The following is a 7997-nucleotide window of genomic DNA, read 5'->3' as shown; positions in this document are numbered from 1 at the left end:
TCCAGGATGCTGCGATTGAGAATCAAGGTGACGGCATGTGGATGAATGGAAGTAGAGATAGCCTTCTAGGAAAGTAAGAAATATGCCTCACACTTTATTCTGAGTCAAATATAATGTTACATATTATAGGAAAGAAATTATTAGGTATTAGCATCATACCATTTTATTTTAAAAGTTTCATTTTATTTGAATGATAGTAATCTCTATATCTTTCTAGATGTGAAAGTAGAATATATGTCAATCTATGGCCTATAGATGGAAGGGGTCACATGGAAAGATGTGGAAAATACGTATCTCAGCTTCACTGTGTGTGCATATAGGTGAGAGAGAAATAGTCATTAAGGATGTGGAGGAAAACAAATATCTTGACTAAATTTCTTTGTCATTCCTTGTGATGTTGCAGTCCTCTTTCAATAAATAACCTCAACACTTCCCAAAAGAAATTGAGTATATATCTGAATGATAACTAAGACTGTGGATCAAACACAAAAATGACACTTTGAAAGAAAAGCTTTTTAGGATCTATACCACACTGCTGTTACTCTTTGGTCCAAATGACAGAGATGAACTTTATAAATGCATTCATGTTGGCCACCTATTGGCAGCCAACTTGTTGGAGAAGCTGCCGAAATTGGGCACAATAAGAGAATTGCAAATTATACCCTTACACAGGAGTACAAAGGCAAATCTGTCTTTCAGAGGATATGACCAAAGAAAGTCCATTGCATATTTGTATTCAGTTTCCTCTGTAGCACACCTTGGATGCTATCGTAATGGAGGTGATACTCGATAGAAACAATGTCAGAATTGAACTTTTAAATGAATCATTGATATGGTCAATAATATGTTATCAAAACAAACACAGTATTCAAATAAGTAAATGCATTTTCTAAATCTTAATAGAATAGATATGTAGATATTGATTTCAGGAAAGGATATGATATAAATATATACTTTTACTATATCAAAATTTATTTGCTAGCTAGAATTAAATGTTTTATTAGGAACTGCATTTGTTATCTAGAAATTTAGAAAGTCCCTTTTGGATGCCTTGGATCTCATCAAAAAATAACTAAGCAATTTTCAGCAAAAATGACTCCCCTCCCCCGAGTTATTATACTCTCCATAAGAAGCAAAAGCATTTAAACCATTCTGCTGACCTTAGCATTACTCTTTAGTGATATTCAAAATGCCTTTGTTGTCTGGAAGGTTGGCAGTGTTTTATCCACCAAAAGGTTTTTTAAAGATATATTACAAAGCCAATGCACATTCATAGTATAGAATTTAAAATATGCAAATAAGTAGAAAAAAGAAAACATCTCATAATTTTATATCTTAGTGATAATCACTGTTTCCTAATGTGTATGTTTACACTTAACTTTACAGCAACCAAATTTTTCATCTAAAAAAAAGTGTGAAAGAAACCCTATACCTGTTAGCAAAAAGAAAAAAAAATTTCATTGAGTACTGATGACATTTAAAATGGAGATATTTTATTTTATTCTACATACCATATTTTATTTAACATCCTCCCATTTCTGAACATTTCAGTTGCTTTCATTTAAAAAAATTTTTTTAATTTAAAAAGTTTTCAATTACAGTTGATATTCAACATTATTTTATATTAGTTTCAGGTGTACGGCGTAGTGGTTAGACATTTATATGATTTTCGAAGTGATCCCCCCGATAAGTCTAGTACCTACTTGGCACCATACATAGTTACTACAATATTATTGACTATATTCCCTATGTTGTACCTCACATCCTTGTGACTATTTTGTAACGGCCAATTTGTACTTTTTAGTTCCTTCCCCTTTTTCATGTAGAACATATACATCACAGAATTGAGGAAATATGTAGCTTCTTCTGCGTCATGTGACACTGCCTGTGCAGGAAACCACTGAAATAAAATGTTTTATAGAGAATAGCAGGTGTCATAATAATCTCAAAAACAATTTCATTGAAGACTAAATGACTCCTGCCAAAGAAAAGGTTTGAATATTTATTGATCAGCTGCTATCTGCTGAGAACTTTACTTACATTTCTTACTTGAACCTCAGTGTAAGGTTCTTGGGAGGTAGGTTTGACTGCCCCCCTCCCCCCACCTCATTTTACAGACGAAGATAAGCAGGCTCAGTGTCTTTAGGTAATTGCCAAGATCTGATCCCTGGCAAGTAATGGAGCTGGGGTTTGACAGTTGGTCTGTGTCTGCGTCTCTCTCCATCACGCCAGTTACCGCTGTGCTTTAGCCAAACCATGACATGATAGAAGCTGAATTCCCTCGTCTCCTTCTAGCCTTGCAGTTTTCATACAATCTCCTTCTCCCTTCAACCCCCACAGTGGCCATATATATGGAATCATTTGTTGGCTGACTGGGTACTACTTTGTGATGGGTTAATCCATATTTAAAACTTTGTCATTTAATATTTTACATAGTTATGTCTTTTAGTAGATTGTAAGCCCTGAGAGGGCACTAACTTGAGTGTCGTTTCTCCCACAGCATTTTATGAATCACTGATGCTCAGTTACTACCTACTAATTTGATTTTAATGAGTGACAGGGAAATATTTTCTGATATAGTTGATCTGAAATAAGAGCCATACTCAAAATCATTTGAAGGCATTAAGTTATGGTTCCTGGGACTTCTGATAATTCTTACACCCACAGTGTCAGAGATTCAGGGAGATCGATGAGGAAATAAGTGGCGTTTTAAAGTTCTAGAGCAGCTTTTTCATTAAGGATTTCTATAAAATGGTTTTACTACTTTAAGTCTTCACTGTTAAAATCCCTTTAGACTTCTACCGCATTCTCATTATGTTTATGTTTTGTTCTCAAACAGATTACCGTCCACTTATACCAGATAACCTTATTGTTTATACCTCTGAGCATTACCTATTTGACTATTTCGGAAGATTAATCATGAAAAATTTTCATGCAGAAATATTCATCGAGATCAAAAGGGGGCAGGAAAACAAAAGCTAATTTCATTCTGAAGATGCTATTTTTCTCTTGGCTTTGGAGGTTGTTTCCTGCCTGAGTCACTTCCCCCAAGAGGGTAATGCTGGACAGCAGCCTCCAGAGCCAGTGAGAATTGTCTCAATGAAGAACAGAAGATATAAACAAACTTTCAGTTCATGGTAGTACTTATTTTGCATTGGAAAGTATGTGTAATTCAAACTACTATAATTCCCATTCTTATGCCAAATGTAATCCTGGAGGAGGCTATTGCTGGCATGAGGTTTAGAATTTGTATTGCACCAAAGCCAATAGCTTGTTTTTCCATCTGGGCTAGGCATAGAGTTTGCAAGTTTTTAATCCTAAATTACTCATTCTCTGGTAAATTCCAGTTCTGGGCTACTGTCGGACATACGCCAGGCTTTGCCCCAAGAGTTGGAAATGTAATATGGCCCTTGTTTAAAAGTGTTTTGCTACTGGAAGTACAACTAGTTCTACTGAGGTTTGTGTTGGCCACCTCAGGCTTATGAGTTCAGTTCAAAGTTTTAATTTAGTTCTGCAAAATTTTATGGCTTGGCTACCTGAGGGACCGTCCCTCACACTCTCCCTTCCTCCCAGCTGGGAAGAGCTGCTAGAGTACTTGGCTAAAGGTTTCCACATTTTACTTTGGAATAGTCATGAAGGTGGCTCAAGTGTTCTTGGAGGGTATTTATATTTGGAACTTCCCTACCTGGTGTGACATGGCTCCCATTGTTGGCTTTACCCGATGGGGATGTGTGTAAGTACTCCATCTTAAGAATTCATTCTCTGGTGCACTGAATTGATTTATACTGTTGTTCTCTAAGGTAGGGCCCAATATTAGTTGCCGCTGCAACAAATTTCACAAACATAAAACAACACAAATTTAATTTCTTGCATTCTGGAGGTCAGAAGTTCAAAAGAAGTCTTAATTGCCTAAAATCTAGGTATTGGCAGGGTTGGTTCTTTCTGGAGGCTACAGGGGAGAATCTGTCCCTTACCTCTTCCACGTCTGGGGTACCCTGGCAGTCCTTGGATGTATCACTCCAGGCTCTGTGTTTGTGGTCACACTTCCTTCTCTTCTACTGCAGTCAAATTCTTGCTGCCTTCCTCCTACAAGGACTCTATGATTATATTTAGAACCACCCAGATGATCTAGAATAATCTCCCCAAGAGATTCTAACTTCAAGATTCTTAACTGCATCTACAAAATTGCTTTTGCCAAATAAAGTAATCCTCATAGGTTCAGGGGACATAGGACATAGGACATGGACATCTTAGGGGGTCATTATTTAGCCTACCACAGAGCCTGATGCATTTGATTTTGAATCCTGGCTCTAACAAGTTTTTATACATTCTAAACCTAGATTGCTTGTATCTAAATGGTGATAATAATGCTTATCTCTCAATAGGCCGATATAAGATTTTGATGAGTAAACTACTAAAGCATCGAGGACGCCATAGTTAATATTAGTTTTTTCCTATCTTTTCTTATAATATCTGAAAAATGCAACCAATCTACCACAAATACTTATCTCCAAGAGATTTAATCAAGAATAAATAAGATATTATACATAAACTACTTAGAAGCCATTAGTCAATCAATAAATTCTAATACTTTCCTCTTTTATTCCTCTCTCTTACTTCTTTTCTATGAATGAAGTTTGACAGTCTATTAGTTTTCTTAGCTGCTACATTATTATTCTTGGACTTGAAATAAATCCCAAATTAATTTTCTTTTTTTTGTGTGACTCTGTCCCATTTTATATTTATTTAACATGTTATCTTTTTCTGGTCTTAAATTTAGGATTTAAAATTTATCTTTAGATAATTAAAATTTATTATGTGTATAACAATGGTCCACACATCATGCAGGACATTGTATGGTGATTAGGGCACCCACTCTGGTAACAAACTGCCTCTGCTTGAATCCCAGCTGTGCCACTCAGCAGCTCTCTAACCATGGGCAAGTTACCTAACCTGTCCTTTGTAAAGTGAGAATAACAGTAGTATCTTACATAATATGACTGTTATGAGCATTGAATATTTTAATATTTTGAAACTCGTAGAGCAGTACTTGGCACAGAGGAAACTCAATATGAGCTGTTTGTTAAATAAATGAGTGAATAAATAAATAAATGTCTTCCTTCGCCCTGAGGTTATCACGGTTTACTGTACGATCACAACTCCAGACATTGGTGATTGATTTAGTACCCTTTCTCCCTGAGCACATAGGAAATGAATGAATGAATGAATAAATAAATCTCTAACTTTAAGGTATCATCCACGGTGTTGAATGGCTGTCACTACCAGATAGCACTGATTGATTTCAACATTCTTCCCACCCCCGAGCCTTTAGAATTCCTTTCAGCACAGTATTCCAACAGCTTTTACAAATGCTTCCAAGCAGATACTCGAGAAACAAACTGTTCTTCCAACCTAGTCTCCTGGGTTGGTTCTGGCCCTGCCTTCCAATTGGTCAAGATACTTTTGAGTCTTGATTCCTTGGTGTTTTCTACTGTCTCCCAGCTTGAATCACCACAAACTTAAAGACTATATTCTTATCTTATTTTTGAGTGAAACCATTTAAAGATAGACTACCACCCAAACTCCATTGCACCCCATTGAAGAACTTCCTCTACGCTGGCACAATCATGTCTTAACTATCTAGAGTGTTTGGATCGTTTGGCAAATTTATAATCAGGTTTACTTTCACCATCTTATCCATAAAGATAGACAAGAAACTGCAAATGCTTTGCAGAAATCTGTTTACACGGTCTTATAGCATATCGCCACCTTAGCAGTTCTATCAGTAAGTACAGTGAAGTTAATTTGAAATCACTTTACTCATAGTAAAGTAATTGCTATTAATTATTATTATATTCACAAAATATGTTTAAGATTTTTCTCTGGATATTTGTCAGGGACTGGTCTATATTTTATAGGCTCTAAACTTTGACCTCCAGTTATTCTTTTTCTCCATGGTTTTATTTATTTATTTATTTATTTATTTATTTATTTATTTATTTATTTATTTATTTATTATTTATGCCTACAGCACCTTGTCTTCCTAGGTGGTCTCCCATCCCAGTACTAACTGGGCCCGACCCTGCTTAGCTTCTGAGATCAGACATCGGGCTTGTTCAGGGTGGCATGGCCATAGACCATGGATTATGGCTCCACTGGGGTGTGAACCCAGGGCCTAGCTAACCGCTACACTATGGAACCATGTCCCATAGTCGTTTAATTGATTGAAATTTTTGGACAATATATTTTTCTATTAAAAATAACTTCAAAATTACTTTAGCTATGCATATACATTGTAATAAAGATAATATTAAGAAGCAGAACAAAAAAATTTAAATCACTATATATAAATATGTATAATATATATAAATATTATCCAGCCATAAAAAAGACAGAAATCAGTAAATCTGGCCATTTGTGACACATAGAGGAAACTTGAGGCAATTATTCCAAGTGAAATAAGTTAGAAAAAGACAAATACCATATTATCTCACTTATATATGGAAGCTAAAAATTTAACTCAGAAGAAACAGAGAGAAGATTGGTGGTTGCTGTGGCCGGGGGACAGGGGCATAAACAGATGTTATTCAGAAGGTACAAACTTTCAGTTATAAGATGAGTAAGTTCTGGAGATCTAATGTACAGCATGGTGGCCATAGTTAATAATACCGTATCATATACTTGAAAGTTGCTGAAAGGATAGATCTTAAATGAATCAGTAAGCGATTGTGATATGATGGAATCTGCCACTTATTCTCAATGCAGAATTGTTCAAGAGAAAGGAACTAACATTAATTAGGAACCAGGTACAGTACATACATCCACATCATTAAATTCAAACTACAATTATGCTGAGGTTACATATTAGCACTCTGATTTTCAGAAGAAATTGAAGCTAAGGGATTAATCCATTTTGCCTAAAGTCACATAGCTAGTATGAGGTGGAGCTGAGGTTGAAATACAGGTCTGCCTGGTTTTAAAACCTTTAGGTTACTCAGGATGATTCCTGCCCTTATAATATTTTGCTAATCAATTGAACTCTTGGTTCAAGAAAGTGCCTTTCATGCCAAGATCAAGTGGCAAATGAATATGGTATTGGATAATTTATGTCTATGCCCTAGAGCTCCTAAGGTACCCAAAGTTGAAACAGAGTTGTTTTGTGGTCCTGTCTGATGTACCTAGTTTGATGATGGTCAGAAAGACTCAGGAGTCCAACTGCTCCAGTACTTCTTTCTTACCTGGTCTCAGAATTTCTGATAACAATGAATTAATACTTACAAGCCACAGATTTATTGTCTTAGAACCACTGGCCTGAATAAATCATCTAATACTTTCACTCTTCATTTTTAACACACATACCACCCTGAGGATGAAAAAAATAGACCTCACCAGAATTCATTGCAAGACATACTTCTTGGATGAGACAGTAATGAGGCAATGTCTGGTTCTTATTGAAGGTCATAAATAAATGGTTCATAACCCAAACAAAAGTATAGACTTTGTTATAAACATCATCACTACTCAGTGCATTGTCAGTGGAACATGCTTTCAGAAACATGAAATGAGACCTTTCTTTATACCTTATTTTAGTTTAGTTGTTACTTGTATCCTGACAGTTTAAAATCCAACCTATTTTTAAAAAGCTAGAGAAAGAGATAAGATTGCTCACAATTGGAAAGAGTTGCAAGAGAAATTTATCCAAAACTCACACCAGGAATGGGCTGATGTGGTGTTTGTTTTGTTTATAGGCATATAGTCTTGTCACTACAGAAGTTTGAATTTCATGCTCAGGATTAAAAGTAGTAAAGTGCCAGCAAACATCAGTGTCTTTGGAAAATCTATGTAAGTTTTCAAATCTAAATCTTGCAAACATTACTTCTTTCTTTATTGTTTGACTTAATCTGTTTTCCCTTCCTGTGGAAGCTAGCTTTTGTTTTTAAATCTGACATAGTAATAGATTGTTGCAAAGGAAAACAAGAGAAAATGTGTGAGTGAGT

General features: G+C 35.6%; 1 pseudogene; it reads right to left on the bottom strand.

Annotated features, from left to right (window-relative positions):
- Nucleotides 1-6022: 6022 nt before the first annotated feature.
- Nucleotides 6023-6138, bottom strand: LOC120617796 (uncharacterized; annotated as a pseudogene).
- Between the last annotated feature and the right edge of the window lie 1859 nt (nucleotides 6139-7997).

This window comes from Pteropus medius, unplaced genomic scaffold, assembly GCF_902729225.1.
Source record: "Pteropus medius unplaced genomic scaffold, Ma_sr-lr_union100, whole genome shotgun sequence".
Classification (NCBI taxonomy): Eukaryota; Metazoa; Chordata; class Mammalia; order Chiroptera; family Pteropodidae; genus Pteropus; species Pteropus medius.
Note: the sequence above shows the minus strand (reverse complement) of the source record. Positions and strands in the feature narration are given on the sequence as shown.